Raw genomic sequence first — 25,369 nt, 5'->3', positions numbered from 1 at the left:
TTGGACCATAGCTTTGTGAAGCCACAGTGCTAACCATTGTGCTACCATGCTGCCTAATGGACTTCGCTATCGAGCCACCCGCTCAAAATGGTGGCCCGAAGGTGGGATTCTGTAGCCATCTGGTATGGCCACTTCCAGAATACGAAATGGATGATCGCAATGACGGTAGGGAAATATGGAAAATGTTAGGAAAGCCAGCAGGCATAGAGCCTTTATGCTTTTTGAGAAGGCAACACCCAGACGAGACTGAAACTGTAGGTCAAATAACATATTGATGGCCCCTCTCCGGGAACAAAGGAAAGACACTCAAGCAACCGATCGAGCTTGAGACACCCCGGCGCCAGTTCCCCAAACCGAAAGCATAAACAAAGCAAGGCCAACGGCCACCTAGGACATGCCCAGCCATCAGGGCACCCATCCCTTTATTGCTCAAGTTCAATACCAGTGATCAAGATGCGGTCCAATTAAGCAAGGCCAAGTTCAAGGCCCACCCAAAAGCGTGCAAAGCTCCTTCAGGTATAAGAAGAAGGCCCCGAGGGAGAATCGCTCTCTTGGACTTGGCTCTCGAAGTGGAGAGACCCGTCCACCAGCTGCACCAGAAGCAAGTAAGTCCAAGGTCAATGGTCGCTATCAGATGGACAACCTTAGCTGTTCTCCTGTTACCTCTTCGAACCCAACAGCCTCAGATCCGAACAACGGCCATTGTTCCTCTGACTGAGTGGGCACCCGAAGTTAAGTATAGGCGTTAGCGTTAGAGATAGTTTAGTTTGTGGTATTTTGTACATGAGTAGATATTACTGTGTGTGTAAATAAATAGTAGTGATTTTGAACAAACTAACTGGTGCATTGGTTCTTTGATCAGTATTCGGGTTTGACCCTTGTGGCGGTATCGAAAGATACTTGGCGACTCTAAAGCAAATATAATTAGGATTAAGGAAGGCGACTATATTGACCGCTGTATTTATAACCAGATAAATATAGCAACAATTCGCAACGGAATCCCTCGCAATCCTCGCCATATTTGATTAGCCTGGCAAGGCTACTGAATTGGCCTTGGATTCTCGCTTCCAGCACAAGCACAAATCCGAGGCAATTCACCTCCAGCGAGAAAAGTCTCCCAAATGGAGAATTCAACCCATTGTAAATTATTGTGGCCCCAGATCTGATCTCTATGGAAACCCATTAGATACATGTTGCAATCCTGAAAATGCCCCTCTTATTCCATCGCTCTGTCTTTTCTATTAGTTAGCCAATCCTCTATCCATACTAATATACTACTCCCAACATTATGGGCTTGTATCTTATTAAGTAGTCTTTTGAACGCTTTTTGGAAATCCAAGTATATTACATCTAGTGGCTCCCCTTTATCTATCCTGCTTATTACCACTACAAAGAATTGTAATAAACTTGCCAGGCATTATTTCCCCTTCATGAAGTCATGCTGACTTTGCTTGATTATTTTATGCATTTCTAAATACTCTGATATTGCACCTTTATAATAGACCCTAATCTTTTTCCAATGACAGAAGTTAAGCTAACTGAAGTACAGTTACCTGCTTTTTTTTGTCTCTTCCCCCCCCTCCCCTCCCTTTTTTTGAATAAGGGTGTTACATTGGCAGTTTTCCAATCCTCTGGGACAGAATTTAAGGATTCTTGGAAGATTACTACCAGTGCATCCACTATCTCTGTAGCTACTTCCTTTAATATGCTGGGATGCAACCCATCATGTCCTGGGGACTTGCCGACTTTTAATCCCATTAATTTCCCTGATGTTAGGGTTGGCGGGCAGGACGATTGGCCCCCTTTATGTTTTAGCAACAACCTCGATCAAGTGTGAATAAAATATAAGGGATTGAAATGAAGTTTAAAAATTTGACTGGGGACTGAGACTTGTGTTTGAATGTGCTGCCTTGCATTTTTCATTGGGATCTCTACAGGCCTGTGGTTCCCTGAGGCAGCGACTGTCCTTCTATGGGAGCACTTTAGAAGCACCAGCCCGCACCCTCCCTTTTCTTGGCTCTCTCCCCCCCCCCCCCTTCCCCCCTTCCCTTCCCCTCCCCCCCTTCCCCCTCCCTTCCCCCCCTCCCTTCCCCTCCCCCCGATTGTGACCAGAAGCGCATTGCGTGCCTGCTTCCAAGTGCTTGTGCGCAGAGGTCGCAAATGGTGTTGAGGCCCGAGAGGGAAACAATCTGGCCTGACGTTGCCTGATGCTTCTTAGTCCTCTCAAGGAATCTTGTACAGATTGTGTTCGAAACTATGTGGAGTACAACGTCTAAACTTATAATTAGATCAGCTGGACACACAATCTGCCTGGAGTTGATTTACATATTTGGACAATTGTGGACACTGCTCTCAATGCTTTCTGCGTTGAAATTATAAGTGCAGGAGGAGAGGCGAGCTCTGCACATTCTCGTTACCAGGCACAGCGAGCACTTACTTGGGCAAGCCAAATACAATTCTAGTCAGGCAGCATAAACTGTGTTGGTTGGGCAAGAATCCATTTGCAGCTGTATCCACAATATAAATGTATAACTGCAACCCGGGTCTCTTACTGAAGCTGCACTGGAGAATTGCAAAAATGCACAACTTCAGTCATATTGTAGAATGTTATGGCTGGATATAGGATTTAAGCAAGATCAGATGTATGTTGATTCTCCCATTCTGAAGTTTCAATAATGGAATGTAAAGAATGTTCAGTGATGTATGCAAAACAATAAGGGAACATTTCGCTATGTTTTTGGGAGTGATAACGAATCATGGGTTTAGGACAACACATTTATTTTGTTCTGTGATTTAGGATGGGCATGTAACTGCCCAGACATCAAATTACAACCGAGTGTCAGAATATTTTGACAACCAATTGAATCCTATCGCTTACATTTGTGTGCAAAATGGACATTTCATGGCATGTATAGAATGCACCTGTTTCATCAGAGTGAACCCATGAATACACATCTAATTCGGAATATTCAGATCTGTATCACGCCGGGCGCAGTGAATCGGGTGACTAGCGATCGGGTTGGCAGCGCAGAGCCCTATTTGGGGTTTGCACAAGATTCACCCATTGCACCCGGATCCGCGCCGTGTGCCAGGGGATCGCTGAATCACGCCCGTTGTCGTAGATTGCTACCCATTATCGAAACTTTCATTTCCATTGAAATGGGGCTACGCTGGGCGAGATCCAGATCTGAATATTCGGCACATTTGAATACCCGGATGCTGGATTCACCCGGTGCCTGGGTCTCACTCCCCGCGCCTCAGAGACCTCGCCAGGATGCCATTTAGTAGTGGTCCAGGTGTAACAGCATATGGGAGGGGGGGGGTCTCCCATTCCTCTGAAGATGCCCGGGTGGTTGGGGTCATAGCAAGGGGCACCTTGGCACTCCCCATGGCACCCGGTCACCCTGCCACTGCCAGGATCAGACTGACAATTCCAGGTTGGCACTGCTAGATGTTGGGGCCCAGGGGGTCCTGCCAGGTAGAGGGAAGTGAGGGGGTGGGGGGGGGGGGTTCCTGGGTGCCTCACCCAAGTTGGGGGAGGGCGAGGGCAGTCAAAAGAACGGAGGGGTGCCTGACAGAGCGGGGAGGGGGGGGGGGTGAGTGAGTGAGTCTTTCAAAATGGCGTCAGTTCTGCAAGGAGTCTCTAAGTGCGGCCTCAGTGGAGAGCATCTCCCCGAGACCAAAACTCCGAGGCCAGAAAAATGGGAAGGTGCTGTTGGATGTTTCTCAGCACTGCAGCCGTCGAGAAGCACTCCACTAAATGTGCCATTCAGCGGACTTTAAATGGGTCCACTGAAGCTCGCCCCATAAATTCTCTTTCAATCAAACAATTTTAAAAATATAACATTCTGATTGCCTTGCTGTCAGCCTGCAGCAACCCATCGATGACAGAGCGTTTACATTTTTTGGCGGACAATCCTTACTCAATCTTAATGCACATGCCATCTCACTGTCAGTTTGATTAACTTTCTTAATAATTCAAAAATCTCATCCTTTTTAATCCCCTCACACGCTTATTTTTGTAATGCTGTTTATTGTCTTGTGTTTTGACACGTTGCTATCTAATAGCTATGTAGGGTGGCACGTTGCAATGCTGACTGCATTCAGTTGGAGAACATTATGACACATCACATCCATGACTTGAATCAATCAAGCAACCAGGAAACTTCTGCAGTTGGGTTGATGGCATAGAGGTATAGTTAGATCGCTTCAATGTGTACACAAATCAGCAAACTACGAGCTCCCTGCGTAACTGTACTTCCTTTTGTTACGTGGAAGCAGGGAGCAGAAAATCGCCAAGGTCTTCACCTTACTGCATCTGCATCAAAAGAAGAGCTTTACAACCATGAACGTCCAAGTTTAAACTTGGCAGCACAGCAGCACAATGGTTAGCACAGTTATTTCACAGCTCCAGGGTCCCAGGTTCGATTCCCGGCTTGGGTCGCTGTCTGCGTGTTCTCCCCGTGTCTGCGTGGGTTTCCACCGGGTGCTCCGGTTTCCTTCCACAGAGCAAAGATGTGCAGGTTAGGTGGATTGGCCATGCAAAACTGTCCCTACTGTCTATAAAGGTTAGGTGGGGCATGGGTTAGGTGTGGTGTGGGCTGGCCTGGGGTGTGGGCTGGCTAGGCTGGGGTGGGGTGCTCTTTCCAAGCGCCAGTGCAGACTCGATGGGCCGAATGGCCTCCTTTGGCACTGTAAATTCTATGTTTCCATGTTAAATTCTAAACCAAAAATACAACTAGGCAGGTCGGACCCTAATCGGTTCGCTACCCTAAACATTGCAATAAAGTAGCATTTTTGTAACATTTACAATCGAGGGGATTTTAAAATTAATCTGACGAAATGTCTCCCGTCACTGCTGAATAAAAGGAGGGTTCCACCATGTGTGAATGTTGTAAGATCTTGTATTAGAAGGATGCTCATTGCCATTTCTGGCTAGAGTAAGTCCTGTTTCTGCTCTTTCAGAGAAGGGGATTAATTAACCATCAGCCTAAACTTCATCGTGAAATCTAATTGCTCAGCCAAAGCGTGGGATCATCGACCATGCTGCTGACCTTCAAGACATTTATAACTGGAGTTGAATGACTCAAGAACGAACGGTATATCTTAGTCCTTGAACATCCCAAGCTCATCTGATGTGCAATTGTAACAATGGTGCCTCATTCTGTCTGGACCCAATTTAAAACTATACCGTTGCAGCAAACCCTTCAGTTTTACAACCTGTCTGCTTCCTTCAGTTGAGGTTTCTTTTAGTCTGCGCCAGAAGCTGTGGAAATATTTCTCATTTAGCATGTGCCTATAACCTCGAGGAACAAGGCAGACTATAGTTGATAGCCATCTAAAGAGCATATGAAAGGTAAGTCATTTTTCCTTTAAATGGGAGTTTACATCCCTTGCAGCTAAATGGGATCCATATGAAACTTTTTGCAGTCGAGGCTAGTTCAGAAAAACCTCAACAAGCGAATTATAAAGTACAATCCATAGAAAATAATTCCCAGAAAGGTAACGATGTCCAAAATGCGTTAGGATTTTGCTGCAGACTAATCTTCAGTCTTTACAGTCTTAATTAATTTGTGAGTTAAAATTACAAATTTTTCTGTGAATGTGTAGAAATTATTCACAAAAGTACCCACAGCGGGGTTTGCCGCAGCGGAAGTGGCTCAGCATTGGCCACCGGCAGCATGTTGTGGTCCCGCCAAACTCGATGCCAATTTTTTTGGCTCACCCGCCTTCTTCTGGGGAATTCGCAGGGTCGAATTCGGCAGGACCGGAAGATCCCGTCGGCAGAAAGGGCTGGAAAATCCTGCCCAGGCTCACTTTGAGGCCAAGGATTTATCTTGTAAATCATTGATGCTGCTTGCCTTTTACTGTTGTCATCGGCTCTTGAGTTAAATGTATTATTTTGATAGCATTTGAAACCTTCAACTCTAAAATGTCTATGCCACACATTAAAATCCTGATTTAAATTGATTTTTACTCGGTCTGAATTTGAGATTTGCACGGGCACACTGACCATGGGGCCAAACATCGATAGCTCCTGTTAATAGTGAATGACCAGTTTATTCAGTAACATTTAAGAAGCACAGGGGAAGCACGGTGGCGCAGAAGTTAGCATTCCTTCCTCACGGCGCCGAGGTTCCAGGTTCGATTCCGGCTCTGGGTCACTGTCCGTGTGGAGTGTGCATATTCTCCCCATGTTAACGTGGGTTTCGCCCCCACAACCAAAGATGTGCAGGGTAGGTAGATTGCCACTCTAAATTGCCCCTTAATTGGAAAAATTGAATTGGGTACACTAAATTTGTTTTAAAAAACCATTTAAGAAGCACTGTGTGGTGCCTAAACAGCTAGTTAAAGCTTCCTAACTAGTCTTAATGAACTTCTAGAAAAATAGGAGTATGACCATCAGTTTTGGTCTCCGCCCATGTCTGGTGTGGGTCATAAAAAGATTCTCATAAAAAAATGTCCCAGTGAGTTTAGTGACAGCCTGAACGCATGTGTAAATAGGGCATGGCCCTTCGTGGTGTTGAACTTTTCTTCAATGCACATTATCATGCTCCTGTAAAATGGGCCAAACAATGTTGAGTTTGTCCTTCCACATGTTATTGGCTCATTGAATCGCGAGCACAATAATGGAAGAGTCAGATAGCTTCGACAATGAAAGTGATTGAGTCACTCCTTTCAGGAAAGAAGGGAGAAGCTTTGGAAGAGCAATACATTTTACAGAATCACAGAATTGTTACGGCGCAAAAGGAGGCCATCGTGTCTGCACCAGCTCTCCAAATGAGCATCATGATTTAGTGTCATTCCTCTGCCATTTCCCATACCCCTGCACATTGTACTCAAATAATCATCAAATACTCTTGAATCCCTCGATTGTATCTGCCTCAACCACACTTTCAAGCAGTGCACATCAGGCGCGAACCAATCACCATGGAAAGTGTTGTTTTTCTTCACATCACCTTAGCTTCTTTTGCAAATCATTTTAAATCTGTGCCCTCCTGTTCTTGATCCTTTGACGAGCAGGAACAGCTTCCCCTTATCTACTCTGCCCAGCCCTCCTCATGATTATGAACACCTTTATCAAATCGCCTCACACCTTTCACCTCTGCAAGGAAAACAGTCCCAATCTATCCTCATAGCTGAAGCTTCTCATCCCATTCTTGGAAACGTCTTCTGCACTCTCTCCAATGCATTCACATCCTTCCATTGGTGTGGCACCCAGAACTGTACACAATACTCCAGCTGAGGTGTAACCCGTGTCCTGTACAAGTTCAGCATAACTTTCTTGCTCTTGTACTCTATGTCCTATTAATAAAGCCCAGAATCCTATATGCTTTATTAACTGCTGCCTCCACCTGTCCTGCCGCCTTCAATGATCTATGTACATAGCCACCCAGGTCCCTCTACTCCTGCACCCACCTTTCAGAATTTTGCCCTTTATTTTATATTGCCTCTACATGTTCATCCTCTCAAAATGCATCACTTCACACTTCTCTGCATTGAATTTCATCTGCCGTCTATTTGCCTACCCCATCAACTTGCGTTTTTGAAGTTCCCTTCACAGTTTACAATACTTCCAAATATCCTATCACCTGCAAACTTTGAAATTGTTCCCTGTCCACCAAGACGTAGATCATTGTTATATATCAGGAAAAACATGGGTCCCAATGCTGACCCCTTGGGAACACCACTACAAACCTTCCTCTAACCCAAAAAATATTCATTGAATTTTACTCCCTGTTTCCTATTATTCAGCCAGTTTAGCATCCACGTCACTACTGCCCCTTTCATTTCTGTGAAAGAGGAATTATTTTCCCCCCAATAAGGTTGTGACAAGAATACTGCAAATCCTGAAACTGGATGTGATCATCTGCATCAACTACTTGGTGCAAGTTCACAGTTTGTTTCAGAAAATGATCCTCAATTCATGTTGAAAAACATTTATTATAGCACATTTCCTAGCCTCAGATTTCCCTAAATGCTTAACAGCTTTGCAAGCTCAGATGGTGGATAGCTATGGATGAGAATTAATTGGAATAACTTACTTTCTTGGAATAACTGGAAATTATCATGCTCCAGGTTAAGAAATTTATTTGCCCAAACATTGTAAAAAAGTATAATCATCTTCAAGATCCCGCCTATAAAAAGATATGCAGGAGTGTCACGATTATATTCATTTGACATTATTATATGGTGAGCATTCACAGATGTTGTGGACTAATATTGGGAGCAGATGTTTAGCATGTTGTCAGTTCCTTTAGAAATTCTGTCTCCTGACCCCTAAATTTGATTCCGCCTTGGAGTGATGGGATGGGAAGAATGAGTGAATTTGAATGTGAATAATTTGAAACATTGCTTCAGATTTTTGTACCGAAATCGTAAAGGCCGACAAGGTCCTCGGGCTCAATTCCATTCTACACTGATTTGGTCAATCTCAGCCAGGTGGAGGCTACAGTTGTCCATAATTTCCCAGGTTTATGAGGCAAAAATTAGCTGGGTTTGACACTGCTGAATACTATATGTGACTCCAGATAGAAAGTGTAAATATGTGTTGGGATTTACTGCTCCAGGCCTGTCCCTTAACGGTGGCAAGAAACTTGAATGTTTCCCGCTGTGGAGCGCAGCGGGAAATCGCACTGAATCACATGATGCTGGGCTCACTAATTATGCAGCGGGGTTTGCCGCAAGCAGTCGCCATCATATCTGGGTGCCACACTTAAAAGACGCCGGAGCAGCTATTGTTTTATTGCGTTCTTAACTACAAACCGAGATGTGGAACTCAGGGAGCACTGGCTCCCAGATTCAGTGATGCTGAGTGCAGTGGAGGATAGGATAGATGTCCTCTACAGAGGGATGGAAAGAGGAGGGTCATCTGCCTCACCAACTCTCCCTGGGAGCCAATCGCCAGGGTGGCGAGCGTCAGCTGCATTCAACAGGGGACAGGCCTGCAGTGCAGAAAAATGATGAATGACCTTCTCGGCACTGTCACTGTAAATTAATGTTTGACTTCCATAATCACCTCATGGAATGGGAACTGTAACATGGGCCTTAGTGACAAAGCCACTACTTGCCCATGCATAAATGTGCATCTCAATGTGACGTGGTGATGCCAGTCCCATTGCAGTCCATGTGGCCTGCAGGAAGAGTCACAATTATGGGCCTTTGACCCTGTCACATTGAAAGATTATGTTATGTTTGGGAGAGGAGAGGGTGGGCGGTAGTGTGGGGTGGGTATAAAGGGCAACAGCATTCACTGCTGATGCTACCTGTCAACCTTATCCTTCTATCTTCATGAGCTCACTTCACCTGGGGGTCCTGCCGAAGAACACTTGTGCACAATCTGCAGTGCATCTTTCACATGGCACACAGTACCCAGTGTGCCTTTGATGAAGACTGGCAGCATGCAAACACCACCTGCATCCCAATTGCTCTTGAACCACCTTCTCTCCTTGCACAGGACAAGTTACTGCACAACAAGCACAAGGGTGAGAGTGGATGGGAGGGGATCATGGCTAAACTCCGGCACCTCACACCCTTCGAAGAATGGGCTGTCAAACTGGCAGGGGAGGTTTGGGCCGTTCATGTGCAGGCATCGAGGTCTGTTTCCGGCCTCCATCCAGTAAGGAACCATGCTTACTGTTTTTTCCATAGACACTCAAGAGTTGGGGTTGGTGCCCTGTTTAAGGCAACCCGTGTAGTCACTCGTTCTCTCCTCCTCCCATTCCACAGATGCAGTAAGAAGAGGGTGAGGCTTGAATTTTTTGATTTAGCTTTAGGTACATATGTCTCAATATTCTACAAGTTGATTATGGTTTATATTAATCTAACCTCTAGAATGTTAGATGGATTGTTCCATGTGAGTTTTTCTTTCTACTTCTAAATGCTGCCATGCACATTCTAGCCTTATAAATTTAAATTCCAATGTTTTAAATGCTTAGAATAATCTTCCAGGTTGGATAGTACAAGCAAAGGGAGGCATTGTAGCTCAGTAGATGGTGTCCCTGACTCTTAGCCAGATGTTCCAAGTTTGAATCCACTCCAGGACCTGCTGACCATGGAAGGGTGTTTTTGATGTGGTTCAACAAGGTATCAGTTCTGCCAACACTTCCCCATGATTCCCCAAAGGGGAAATATGTGTGGGCAAAGATACAAAATAACACGTACAGCACAAAACATGAAGGACTTTGAAAATGCGGCTGATGGTAATATTGCGAGAGTACTGGATGGGCCAGCCTTAGTTACTAGATGACCTTATCTGATACTTGATCTATATTCTGATAATTGGAGCAGTTTCAAAAGAGTGATAAATGTATTTTATATTCCAATTCTGAAACATGTGCCTCATCTAGGAATAGTGCTGGCTTCTGCTCCAAGTTATGCCCATCAGTTAAATAAATATTAAATCTTAATTGAAAAATCTTGGAGTTGATCCTGTAAATACACACAAATCTCATACTCATTTAAAGGTTAATTTTCATTAATTGTTGGACAGTTCTAAAAAGATGGTCAAGCTAAAATAAATGTACTTGGATGGTACCTTACAATGTTGCTCCAAGTACCTTATTCCACATTGACTTGCCAAAAAAGGAGCATATCACAGAGAGATTACAATTAAGCAAACCTAAAGGGAAGCAATGATTAAAAATTTGGCTTGTGAAACAAAAGAAAATCATGAATCCAGGCAATATAAGAAAGTTGGTGAGAAGAATTAGAGTAAATCAATGCTCAGATAAAAGAAGGGTAGAGAATGGTGTATCACAAGTGATTTAAGTTTTGATTGCATATGTGGATGATTGGGAGTTGGCACTGGTAACAAGATCTGCAAATTTTGCTGATAGATCAAAACTATGGAGAAACCAGCAAGGGATTTCGGTAAGACATAGATAGATTACCAGAAAGGCAACCAGTTGGAAAACACAATTTGTCATGGACAATTGTGAGGTAAAATATTTTGAGAGGAAAACTGAGGGAATGGAATATACCCTTGATAGAAAGATATTGACAACAGAGCTGAACATGGAGGTCTGGGGCTTTATAAGCATTATCTCAAAGAGTGTCTTTAAAAAAAGAAAAGAAAAGGCATTTGGGGCTAATAAATCAGTTCTTGATGTATAATAGCAATTCATCAGAATTTACTATGAAATTTTTTTAACATCTTGGGAGGTGAACATTACTGGAAGGGCTAGAATTTATTGTCCATCCCTAATTGCCCTTGAACAGGCTGCAATGAGCCACCTTCTTGAACTACTGCATAATAATAATAATAATAATCGCTTATTGTCACAAGTAGGCTTCAATGAAGTTACCGTGAAAAACCCCTAGTCGTCACATTCCGGCGCCTGTTCGGAGGGGCTGGTACGGGAATTGAACCACGCTGCTGCCTTGTTCTGCATTACAAGTCAGCTATTTAGCCCAGTGTGCTAAACCAGTCCATTCTATGCAGTGAATGTAGACCTGGAGTGTTGTTAGGAAGGGAGTTCCAGGATTTGACCCAATGACAATGAAGGCACACAATATAGTTCCTGTCAGGATGGTGAGTAACTTGGTGTCTGCAGCTGATGATGTTCCCGTGCATTTGCTGCCTTTGTTTTTCTAGGTGGTCGCGGTAACAGGCTTGGAAGATGTTATTGAAGGATGCTTGGTAAGTTGCTGCAGAGCATCTTTACACTCTGCAGCCTTGGTGCACTAGTAATGGAGAGTGTGAATGGTTAAGTTGATGTTTGGGGTGCCGATCAAGTGGGTTGGATTGTGTCAAGTAATGTTGGAACTGCACTAATCCAGGCAAGTGGGGCGTACAGCATTACATTCCTGGCTTATGCCTTGTAGATGCTGGACAGGCTTTCGGGAGTCAGGGGGTAAGCAATTCACCACAGATCCTTCCAATCCTTCCATCTCTGACCTGGTCTTGTAGCCTTGGTGAGTCCCTGGAGACTTGGAAAAAAGTCCACGGAAATAATGGTAGAGTCATCAATTCAAATCCTGGACAACAATTGGCAATCATTAGAGTACACACCTTCAAAGGTTATGCGGTTGTTTGTAATGCACTTGTCAAATCATACTTGGAGCAGGGCAACCCTGACCAACAACCATGTCACACTGCAAAAGGCAAATGTGAACTGGTGGATGGGGTGCAGAAAAGAACAAACAGGTAGATGTCAAGTGTGGAGACAATAAGATGCAGGGGAAGATTAGAAAAGTTCCAACTCTGCAGTCCATTAAGATGATTTTCAATGGGTAGGGGTGTCATTAAGGTACAAATATTAAAAGTATGCATTTAAGGACCACATTTTACAGCCATTGATGAAGAATGAAATACAATCAAGCCTGATAAATTTAAGTGCCAGCGTATTAAATGTTTTGAATAATCTTTAGGCTGTATAGTATAATCAAAAGGAGGCATTGTCACTCAGTAGATGGTGCCGCTGACTGAGCCTAAGGTTCCAGGTTTGAATCCACTCCAGGACTTGTTGGCCATGGAAGTACATTACAGATATAAACATGTACTTATGTGGCTGGTCGAGCTAGGTGTCTGGTCAGTGGTAACTTCCAGGATGGTGGTGTGGTTGAATATCAAAGAGAATTATTAAATTCCCTCTTATTGGAGATGGTCATTGCCTGGTACTTGTGTAAATGTTACTTGTCACTCATCAGCTGAAGCCTGAATATTGTTCGGGGCTTGCTGCATATAGACATGGACTGCATCAGTATCTGAGGAGTTGCAAGTGGTACTGAATGCTATGCAATTGTCAGTGAATCGCTGGAGCTGATTTAGGAGGTGTAGTCATTGATGAAGCAGCTGAAGATGGTTGGGCCGAGGATGCCATCCTGAGGAACTTGCAGTGATGTCATGGGGCTGAGATGATTGGCCTCCAACAGCCACGACAGTCTTCTGCTGTAGTAATTATGACTCCATCTGGCGGAGGTTGAGAGGCGACCTGATAGAGGTCTACAAGATTGAGTGGCATGGACAGAGTGGATAGTCAGATGCTCTTTTCTAGGATGGGAGAGTCAATTACCAGGAGGCGTAGATTTAAAGTGCGTGGGGAAAAGTTTAAAACAGATGTGCAGGCAAGAGAGGGTGGTAAATATATGGAACGCGCTGCCTGGGGAGGTGGTGGGAGCAGGTACGATAGTGGCATTTAAAGGACATCTAGACAAATATACGAATAGGGTGAGAATAGAAGTATACGGACTCCGTAAGTTCAGTTAGTTTAGGCAGGCACTATGGTCGACGCAGGCTTGATGGGCCGAAGGGCCTGTTCCTGTGCTGTATTCTTTGTTCTGTGTTCTTTGTGGACAGTTTCCCCCTGATTCCCATTGCCCCAGGCTCCTTGATGCTACACTTGAGCAAATGCTACCTGAATGTAGTAACTCTCACTTCACTTCTGGCTTTCAGGCCTTTTGGTCCACATTTGGACCAATCCACCTAACCTGCACATCTTTGGGCTGTGGGAGGAAACTGGAACACCCAGAGGAAACCCACGCAGACACGGGGAGAAAGTGCAAACTCCACACAGCCAGTCACCCAGAGGCCGGAATTGAACCTGAATCCCTGGTGCTTTGAGGCAGCAGTACTAACCACTGTGCCACCGTGCTGTGTTATACCTGTACTGGAACAGCTTAGTCCGGGGACCTAGTCTTCAGTACTACAGCTGGGATGAGGTCAGCACCCACAACCTTCGCTGTGTTCTGTGCTTTCAGCTTTTGGTACATGACACAATGTGAGGCTATTGCTGTTTACTGTGGTTCATGCACAAATTGGTGAATAATTGCCGGTGAACACTGATAAAATGCAAAGATCTATATCTTGACATCCATGATGTGGCGTTCATGAACGGCGTGCAGCTCCTGCACTTGTGTCACATAAAGTTCAGTCCAGTTCAGTCCAAGTACCATTTTCGCAGTGTGATGAGTCTTTATTACTGCCAAACAATCTCTGGCACTGAGAGTTAACTTCAAGTGTAGAATTGCATTTCTTCTGCTTTTAATTATTGAAGATTTTTTTAAAATGTGAATTAATGTTTACATTTTCTATCTGGCTGTCTCAGTCTAATCCAGGCATTTTCAAAGTGGGAGTTGCGACCAGCGGGTGGGTTGCGGGAGGGTCGTGGAGCCAACCATCGCGGTGTTTCCGATCGAGGGAATTCACGCGCAACAGCTGCAGCAGTTGGCTTTTAACAATACTGGCTACGAGCGGCTTTAAAAATGACGGCCGTGACCAGCTAAAGAAATGCGAGCGCACTGCGCATGCATGCCCTCTCATCAGTGCGCAAGCGCAGAGCCCAGCTAGAAGCACCGCCTCCTCCTGACATCAGAGCGCTGACCCAGGAGAAAATTTAAAAAAAAAATTCAATGCAGTCTTCCAGCCTGAAGCGAGGTAGAGAGCAGATCGGGCACCCCGAACGCTGACATCACTTGCTTTGGGTGCGATTGTAAATCCTCCATTTTGTCAGCAGTAAACATGTAAATGAGGACCAAGCAGGCTCACCTCTCACATTAAAGGTAAGAGAATATGGTGGGTTGAGAATGTCGACCGGCGTGGGTCGTGAGGGTCGACTGGCATGGGTCCTGAAGGTAGGCTGGTTGGTAAAAATGGGTCCCCGGGAAAAAGTTTGAAAAACACTGGTCAAATCTGTCCTTCCCTCTTTTTATTTTGCTTTCCGCAACTGATTTGCCATTTGTCATAATATACATCCAGGTATATGATGGTGCAGACAGGCAGTGATTGACACAGAGGATGACCAGTGAACACACAGAACTCAGCAGCCAATCACAAGACAGGACACAACCACTATAAAGCCAGAGGGCACTAGTTTTCCCACTCTCTCGGGATCCAGCCTCTGAGACAGTCAGAGCTCGTGAGCAGCAACTAGTACAAACACCATGTGGTAGTAAGATAGTCTGGTCAGGTTAGCCTCAGATCTCCAGCCAAGTCAGCATAGTGTCAACCCACAGTTAAAGCATGTATGATAGTTAAGAGTTCAGTAAAATCGAGTTGCATTTCTTCAAGTGTTGGAAGCCTGTCTCTCTCACTGCTGCAGTAAGCAAAGTCCTCGCAGACCCAGCTTTCCCAACACATCATGGTACCAGTGTGTCATGCTCAAGTTTGACGGACCTACCTTGAGATAATCTGCCTTTGACCAGCGATCAGCCATCCGGTAACATGGACAGCGTCCGCCCTCTCCCACAGCTCCGCATCGCCGGCAACCTCGTTGTTAACTGGAAGATTTTCAAGTAGAAGTTCCAGCTGTATCTTGAAGCCACTGATCTCGAAGCCGCATCGGATGCCAGGAAGATCGCTCTCTTCCTTTCTACAGCCGGGGACCACGCTATCCACATCTTCAACTCCCTCACCTTTGCTGAAAGCGAGGACAAGACAAAGTTTAAAACCGTCCTGCTGAAGTTCGACAGCCACTGTGACATCGAAGTCAATATGAGAGCTTTGAACGCTACGTGTTCCACCAGAGGCTTCAGGATAAGGATGAACCTTTTCAGTCCTTTTTAACCCATCTCCGCATCCTCGCGCAAACCTGCAATTATACCACCACTTCCGATTCCATGATCCGGGATCAGATCGTTTTTGGGGTCGACTCCGATCCCCTTCGCCAGCAGCTCCTAAAAGTTTAAGTAGCTCACCCTTACCATCACCATCGAGACCTGCGTCCTCCACGAGCACGCCAACAACCGGTACTCCCATATCAAGGTGGCAGAAATGGCACGGCAAAACCCCCACGATGCGGAACGGGTACAGGCCATCAAACAACTACAGGGCCTGAGTCTGGATGAGGGCGGCCATTTTGCACGCTTTTCCCGGGTTCCTGCGCATGCGCGCCATAACCAAGGGAACGGCGAGGCCGACGACCGAACTGCGCGAGTGCGCACGTTGATCGACCACACTGCGCATGCGCGGTGGCGCACGGAACGTCCTGACGTCGGCGCCATGACGTGCTCCAACTGTGGCTCCGCCCATTTAAAGTGGCAAAGTCCTGCTAAATCTCGACACTGTCTCTAGTGTGGCAAGCTTGGCCACTATGCAGCCCTTTGCAGATCTGCTCCACTGCCCAACACACAGCAATCCCAGCCACAGCGCAGGAGTGTCTGGTCCGTACAGGAACCCGCTGCAGACTCCGACATTCTTCCAGATCCCGACACCGAGTGCCTCACATTCCCATTCCGGGTGGGCATCATCATCAAGCATACGCTGCCTTCAGCAATGATGGTGAAACAACTCCCAATAATGAGCATTGATCCGGACGACGAGTGGTGTGCCACCCTTCCGATCAATAAGGCTCGCATATGCTTCAAGTGGGACACCGGCGCTTCAGCAAACCTCATTTCAAAATCTGACCTTGACGCCATCCGCGTCAAGCCAAGCATTCTTCCACCGGCCTGCCAGCTCCTCGACTACAATGGCAATGCCATTGCTGCCAGCGGCTCATGCCAGCTTGCGGTGTCCCATCATTCTTCAAAAGCAACGCTGCGCTTTGAAATTGTAGGAACCAACAGAGCTTCCCTGCTCGGTGCTCGGTCCTGAAAACTCCTGAACGTTCTGCAGTGGGTTCACACCATGTCGTCCGCAGAGGCAACGACCTCGCCAGATGTTAACTTCCAAGCCAACTTGATGACACCATAGCACAATACCACAGCGTGTTCAAAGGTTTGGGCACACTCCGTTACCGATACAAAATACCGTTGAAGCCAAATGCCACCCTTGTGGCATGCACTGCGTCGGGTGCCGGCACCCCTTAAGGACCGCCTCAAGCAGCAGCTGCAAGACCTCCAGGACCAGGGCGTCATTTCTAATGTCACGGAACCCACGGATTGGGTTAGCTCCATGGTTTGTGTCAAAAGGCCGTCGGGGAACTTCGAATCTGTATCGACCCCAAAGATTTGAACCGTAACATCATGAGGGAACACTACCCAATACCTAAATGAGAAGAGCTAACCAGCGAGATGGCTCATGCCAAATTCTTCACGAAGCTGGATGCCTCCAAGGGTTTTGACAAATACAGCTGGACGCGTCCAGTCGAAAGCTGTGCACATTTAACACTCCGTTCGGTCACTACTGTTACAACCGAATGCCCTTTGGCATCATCTCCACCTCAGAGGTGTTCCACCGCATAGTGGAGCAAATGATGGAGGGCATCGAGGGGATGCGAGTGTACGTCGATGATATCATTATCTGGTCCATCACTCAGGAGCACATCGATCGCCTCAAGCGGGTGTTCCACAGGATCCACGAGCATGGCCTCCGACTCAACAGAGCCAAATGCTCGTTTGGTCAACCAGAATTCGTCGCCCACCACAGAGACTGAATTTATAGACTGAATGTTGCATTACCTTGTGATCTCATCGTTTATACATCTGTACATGATGTTTTTTTTCCTAATTTGTTATCTGCCCTCTATCTGCACTAGAGACTTTTTGTAAATACGTTAGCATATTTTTGTATATAGTCAGGCTCCTGTACACACACACTCACTATTTATTGACCTGCACACATTTTAAAAAAAAGGGGGGAGATGTCATAATATACATCCAGGTATATGATGGTGCACAGAAAGGCAGTGATTGACACACAGGATGACTAGTGAACACACAGAACACAGCAGCCAATCACAAGACAGGACACAACCACTATAAAGCCAGAGGGTACTAATTTTCCCGCTCTCTCGGGATCCAGCCTCTGAGACAGTCAGAGTTATGAGCAGCAACTAGAACATACACCATGTGGTAGTCAGATAGTCTGGTCAGGTTAGCCTCAGGTCTCCAGTCAAGTCAGCATAGTGTCAACCCACAGTTAAAACATGTATGATAGTTAAGAGTTCAGTAAAATCGAGTTGCATTTCTTCACGTGTTTGAAGCCTGTCTCTCTCACCACTGCAGTAAATGCAGTCCTCGCAGATCCAGCTTACCCAACACATCACCATTGAATCCATTATTCTAACTTACACTCCTGATTCAGACTCTAGCTGTTCATTAATAACTCTTCAATCTGGTGAAGACGATACAAAGTTGCTAACACACACAGATTCATTCCTGGTGTGACATTTCAATTTCCCACTTGCAGCAATTTGCTGCACAAAAGCTTAAAAGGAATATCTTACTTGTGGGCTACTGCATGATCTAACCCAATACATGTGTACAAGGCTTTAGTTGGAGTGCAAGGTGCATAAAATATAGTTTGACCAGGATTAAGGCAGGGGATGGAAAGCTTGAGTAAAGGGGCTATTTCCATTTAAACAGCTAAATAACTGCTGAGATGTAATGGATGTTTGCAGAAGTATAGAGGCCTTTGGCAATCCAAACAATGGAAGAATTGTTTTGCTTTAGGTGAAGAGTCAGTGATTTAAGGGATTATCATTTAAAAGTGACAAACGGAACTAAGGGGAAATATCTTTTGCTTCCACGGATTTCGGAGTAGGGAATACCTGATTAAAGAGATTGGTTCAGGCAGAGGAGACTGTATTTGTTAAGAGAAAATTGGAAACATGGGAAAATTAAACCCCCAAGACTAAGGGAAGAAATTGGGATTAGGTCTGAATTGTGACAACCATGGTCATCACAAACACAATAGGCTGAATGATCTTCTCTACTGTGAACTCAATATTGAATGAAGGACCTTTCTGTGATTTGTTTTCCAGTCTCTTTCTTTAACAGTAAGGAACCACTGTCCTGGTTCTCTTTAAATACAGTCGGGTTGTCTACATTAAGTTGTTACATTTCTGTAATGTAAATTTAGCAACATGGAATTAACACCATTATTATTTTTAATATCAACGTTCGCTTGGCAGTGCTTTGCCATTTGAATGGAGATCCATACCTGGATCTGCACCAGTCGTGCTGTAACTTGGAAGGCTGGGTGCTGGAAGGTAGGATTAAAATGGGCGGCTAATTTGTTTCATCTGGTGCAGACCCAATGGGCTGAATTTCGCCGTAACATTTGCCGTAACATTTCTATGTTCTGTATTTGCTTTCTGAAAATTCTGGCCTGGGAGTAACATTGGGAAATGAGAACAAATGATGACAGTAATGGTAGCACAGTTGCTTCACAGGGTCCCAGGTTCGAGTCCCGGCTTGGGTCACAGTCTGTGCGGAGTCTGCATGTTCTCCTCGTGTCCGCGTGGGATTCTTCCAGATGCTCCGGTTTCCTCCCACAGTCCAAAGATGTCCAGGTTAGGTGGATTGGCCATGGTAAATTGCCCTTAGTGTCCAAAATAAGGTTAGGTGGGGTTACGGGGATAGGGTGGAGATGTGGACTTAAGTAGGGTGCTCTTTCCAAGGGCCAGTGCAGACCTAATGGGCCGAATGGCTCCTTCTGCACTGTAAATTCTATGTGCTCGGATGAACTTTTGTTGTTTAGACATGAAGTGTTTTGGGTGGATGCAGTAAACAGGCTTGTGCACACGTTTCTTCACTCACTACTGGGTTTGAGCTTGCAAGGGTACATTTTGAGGGAAGGGGAGAGTTCACCAAAGTATATTTTGTTCCTTGAGGGAGCTTGATCTAAGGAACGCTTTGATTTTAAACATTACAAGATGAATTACAAACTCACATCATTCATGGAACAGCATCAGTTGACAGTTCACTCCAAGCTGCCGCATTAATATCTTAATGCACGTTTCTCATTCTGTACTTTTCCTCATGGCTGCAAGAATATATTCGTATCTTACTCATCAAGTGAAATTGAATCTGAATAGCCTGCTGGCAAGCATACGGGTTCCCCTTTCCTATTCTGAAGATCAAAAGCAGTGGTTCATGTTGTGGCAACACAGTATAGTGAATGTATGCAGTGCAATTGATGGTAATGTTTGCTTCTAGGTCTGTTTCTACTCAATAACTATCAATACCCAATCCTTGCCCGGCCTGAGACTCGAGGTCCCCCACCTACCCAAGGCCCTTTCCCCTCCTTAACTTTGTGCATTGTACAGCGAGCAATGTAGATTTCTTCAGGGGAAGAGAACAGGTGCTCATGGTAACATCTTGAATTGCAGGCTCCGCAATGAACCTAACACACCGGGGTGGGATTTTCTAGTCCTTCTTACTTGCAGGATCCTATCCTGCCGAAGACAACTGACCACCCCACCCCTGCCCTGCTCCCAAACTGGATGGGTGAGCCATGCAAAATGCCATGGACAATGGTGGGATCAGAAGATCTCACCGTAGATCTTGGCGGGTCTGGAAGATGTCAGTAGCAGCATATGATGAGCCATTTCCGCCAGGGGATAATATGCTACGAGGGGGGCCGTAAAATCCCACCTGCAGGCTCCCAATCAAATCTTTCTGTTTTTTCTAAAATGTGAGTTCGACTTCAAACCAAATGTTTAGGTAGCAAACTGGTGTTTGATGTTAAATGACGTTATATAATTTGAAAGGGTCTCATTCGGCATTTACTCTTGTATAATAATGTACGGAATCACCGTACATGGTGCAAATGAGTCCCTGGACTTGGCAACCACTTCAGTGCTGCAATTTCCTCCCCAGTTGTCATCTGCTTCAATTTATCCATTTTATTGCTTCCAGCCGTGCATCGCATCCTGACCGTGTAAAACTACCCTTCAAGCAATGTAATACTCGCAGTTATCAAAAGACACAAAGATCTTTCATTTATAGGATTGGGAATTTCTTTGTGGTAGTGGAATATATCATGTTTATTATCCCCAGTATTATCACCTGGTTTACAGCCGTTGAAATGGAGAAATAACTAACGTAAGAGTGGCTTTCACTGACATTGCTTCTCGAGCTGCTGGCAGGAAGGATAAGGTGCACAGCTTCTCATTCCTGGCAGGTATTGAAATCAATCTGGCCACTGAGCCTAAAACCCTGAAACTTCAAAATTCCATGCCCATTCCTCCCTAAACCAGAATCCACATTCTTTGACATCAATACAGTCGGACCACGCTCTTAGAATAGATCAGTGACCGGGTTCAATATTTACGTATTCATCTGCCTAATGAATTATTCACTGAACCCTCTCCTGTGGGAGGAAAATGTCAACAAAATGAGCTCAAAAGGTTCCCCCTTTTGTTTTTTTAAACATTGCCTGGTGGGGATATCTTCATCAAAGAAATAGCTGCTATGAAAAGACTCCTTTCATTTTTTCATCCTTCTTCGCCGTAAAATCTTTTTTTTTTTTGCCTGGTTTTAAAATCCTTAACTTTCCTGAAAATCCCCAGCGCCTTTCCCATTAAGTTTACTTATGTTCAAAACCCTTGCTGCATTTTCAGGAGGGGACATCTTCATGTCCGACCCTGCAGCCTGTGCTGAAGATGAATCTCTGCCCCTTGCAGTTCATGCGCTACGCATATAATTTTCTAATTTTGATAGTGCAACAAGTTCTGTTGCTGAAAAGCAGATTTTGGGTTTCGGTTTTTGTAGTTTAGAAGGAAAAATGAGCAAGCCTCCTCCTGTTATTTTGAGCATTGGTTGCGTAGTACAGATGCACACAGAACATCTAGTTTTTTGACTAGTAAGATAATTTATTTAAAAGATAAACACGTGGAAATATAACTAACGTCCTATGATTCAGACAGTCACAAAATACATGAATTCAATGCATTCTCCTGGAGCTACTTCTAGTGCAGCTATCCTCTTGTATGACTTACTACCACCTGCCGGATACCTTGAGTCATATGGCAGATCTCTATCGCCATCTGCTGGTTGGAGGTCGTATTGGTAACTATATACATTGATAGATAACTATATTTAAAACTGTGCACAGGCATATCACCAATCCACCAAGCTCCAAATTAGCTTTCGAAGACAATTCTGGGAATATCAAATTGAAAATGGGAGACTTCTTTTTGATGTAATCTGCATTTTTGAATTAAGATGAGGATAGGTCATTGTCATTGCTGTTACTCCAGACTGCTGTCTTATGTAAAGGTACAGTAGTACATTGGTTGTGATATTTGCCTTGCACAGCAGAAATCATAACATCAGATTGCATTGTAGCAAGTTGTTGGAAGGTGTTCTGCCCAGTGAGTCCATAGAATCATACTGCACAGCCAGAGGCCATTCAACCCATCATACCTATGCCTAGCTCTCTGAAAGAGCTATCTAATTAGTCCCACTTCACCTGCTGTTTTTCCACATTGGTGATATATTTTCCCAGGGAGTTGAATATGTACTTGAAAATCTGCTTCCAACACCCCCTCAAGCAGCGCATTCCAGATCATCAAAATGCCTTGTGTATAAATAAAACTGCCCATCTGCCTCCTGATTCACTATAGTGCCAGGTCCTCATTATGATTGGCGGTATCCCCTGAAATGGCCTCACAAATCAGTTAGTTGCTATAAAATGATTCCGGAAGATAACCCAGCTCTACCTTGTAAGTGTAATTAAATTAGATAGTGTGTGGTCAGCATTATCCAGCTTCCAAGAATATGTTTTTTAACATATTTAAAAAGATTTAAAATCCTTTGTTCTTGCCCTGTCCCTGAGATTTGTCCTTCAGACAAAAATTTTTCGAAATGCTTGCCATTTTCCTTATATATTTTTACACCAATTTCGCAGCACAAAAAATATCTTTTTTTACAAGTCCTCAATTTTTGAAACCTCTTGCAACTTGTTAATCCATTAGGACAAACCCTCTGAACATTTCTGTTTACTTTCTTGAATATCCTGAGAATATCCTGATAATGGGATCAATGTAACGGAAATGATAGCGTCCCGTGTCGAGCGTGATTAGCTGGGTGTTTCCCGGCACTGGTGGGCCCGAGGATGACCCCGCTTTTAAACGGGACTTTGCTTTATTTCGGGACCTAGGCGAGGAACACCCAACTGAGGCAGTATTTGGTCGCATTTCCTGCACTAAAAAACTACACTCGCCAATGCAGGAAGAGATCGGGATGCCAGTTTTAAATGCCACCCCGATCTCTAGACCCCCCCACCATAGCCTGTGGACCCCCCAATGCCTTAAATCACCAATAAGGGGGTCACCGAGCCCCCCATCCCCCACACGCCACCTCATAATGACAGGGCACCACGGGGCTCAATCTCCAGCACAGGATTGATGCCTCCTCAGCATCTTGGCACTGCCAGCCTGGCACAAGCCTTTGCCAGCCTAGAAATGCCACATGGGAAACCTGGCACTGCCAGGGTAGCACCCAGATGGCACTGCCAGGGTGCCCAAGTGGCACTGCCAGGGTGCCCAAGTGGCACTGCCAATTTGCGAGATTGGCAGTCCCCGAGTGGCATCGAGGTACCAGGGTACTACTCCACCCAGAACCCAACCACCCAGCAGCCCCCGATCATCTGGGAACCCACCCCCCCCATCCCGAGTGCGGTACATCTGATCCACGTTTTTGGAAACCCGTGCTGAACGGCACACACTCGGGGTGCCTGGGCGAGGCTGTTTGATCCCGGGTGCAGGGTAGATCGGCGTAGGCCTATTCAAGTAAGATTAACTGTTCACTTGATTCTGCAAATCTGGGTCCCAACCTCAATGGGGGGATCCAGATTACCATGCCTCACGAAATCTCGTTAAATCTCGTGAGGCGCAACGAGCCGGGGAAATCCCAGGAGAGGCGTCTCGCAAGATTTACCGGTCACATCCCGAGTCGGGTGCAGCATGGCCATTAGATTGCGCCCAATGTTTTAGATTTTCATGGCATTAAAGCATATGGAGAGAAAGGAGGGATATGGCAATGAGATAGTGATCATCCATGATCATATTGAATGGTGGAGCAAATGGCCTATTCCTGCTCTTCGTTTTGGATGTTGTATGTAATTAGTTTATGCCGAGTACCCCAAAAGAGATAACTGAAGTTCTAATATTAAGTTGGATTTTGTTGTATTAATCATGACAAAACTGTTGGTTAGCACTGCTGTCTCACAAAATCAGGAACCCGGGTTCAATTCTGGTTCGGGTCACTGTCTGTGTGGAGTTTGTACGTTCTCCCCGTGTCTGCGTGGGTTTACTTTGGGTGTTCCAGTTACCTCCCACAATCCAAAGATGTGCAGGTTAGCTGGGTTGGCCTTGCTAAATTGCCCCTTAGTAGCCAACGATGTGCAGTTTAGGTAATGGGATTATGGGAATAGGAGAGAAATGGATATGGGTAGAGTGCTCATTGAAGTCGGTGCAGACTCGATGGCTGAATGGCCTTCATCTGCACTTGTAATGGTTCTATGATTGGTCGTTATCATGTGAAACTGAGGATAACTCGGGTCCGCTCATGTGCCGTTTAAAAGTGAAAATCTGGCAGTTGCTGTCACTGATACCTGCTGCTCCATAGAAGTGCACTGTTAAAGTTGCTACTGATTGCAATCTTTACAAATTGCTTGAATAAACAAGAACGTCTCATTTTACCCTGTAATATAACTGTTCTAAAAAACCTCAAGAAAGCTCCACGTGTAAATGGGGGTGTAACTGGATTTTTAAAGCCTAACTATGGAACTCTATTCTCCAGAGATCAATTGAGAAAGGGTGGCAGAGCATTTTTAGATAGATTATTGATCAAAGGTTATAGGGGGCCAGAAAGAAAAGTGTTGAGGCCACAATCAGATCAGCCGTGAGCTTATTGAAAACTGGAGCAGACTAGAAGTGCCGAATGGTCTACTCCTGCTTCTAACTCGTATGTTTGCACGTATTACCAAGCAACGTCCGAGGCCCTCGAAAACTCATTTTAGATTATTTTTTGACTGTCAAATGTGAATTGACAAGTGGACTGGATACAGATATTAGAAGGAAAAACTGGGATACAAACATTTGGCAGGGAAAATCAAAGAAACAGAACAATGTTTTACGAGTACATTAAGAGCAAGAGAGTGACAAAGGAAAGGGCAGAGCCTATGCACATGCACCTTATGCATTGATGCGGAAGATGTGGGCAGGGTTTCCTCATGAAGAAAGCATGTTTTCAAGACAAGCACTTTTCATCCCTTTGAATTATTTTTTTAGGAAACAAGAGCAATGAATGTCAGTTTGGTTTGATCAAGATACTCGTTTTTAACCTATTCCAGCTTCTGAACTGTTCAACAATGCACTTCACTTCAAAACACTTCAATCAATATGACGTATTTCAAAACACCGAGGAATTGGATAATGCACTGAACAAATATAACCTATATTTGAACGCAAACTATATAATGATTGAGTCATGGAAGAAGCTTGTACTTTCCCTTTCCTCATTTGAGGTATTTCTGCTGCCAAGTTGCCCAACTAAGAAGATGTCAAGAAATGAACAAGTATTTTGCTTCTGTCTTCACTATAGAAGATACAAGAGAAATTTGGTAATAGCTGGAAATCAAGAGGTTGAGGGGGAGATGAACATGGTGAAATTACAATCACTAGGGAAGCCGTACTGAGCAAACTGATGGAGTTCTCGGCTGATACGTCTCCAGGTCCTGATGGACTGCACCCCAGTG

Source organism: Scyliorhinus canicula, chromosome 21 (assembly GCF_902713615.1).
Source record: "Scyliorhinus canicula chromosome 21, sScyCan1.1, whole genome shotgun sequence".
NCBI classification, from domain to species: domain Eukaryota; kingdom Metazoa; phylum Chordata; class Chondrichthyes; order Carcharhiniformes; family Scyliorhinidae; genus Scyliorhinus; species Scyliorhinus canicula.
This window is presented reverse-complemented; position numbering follows the sequence as displayed.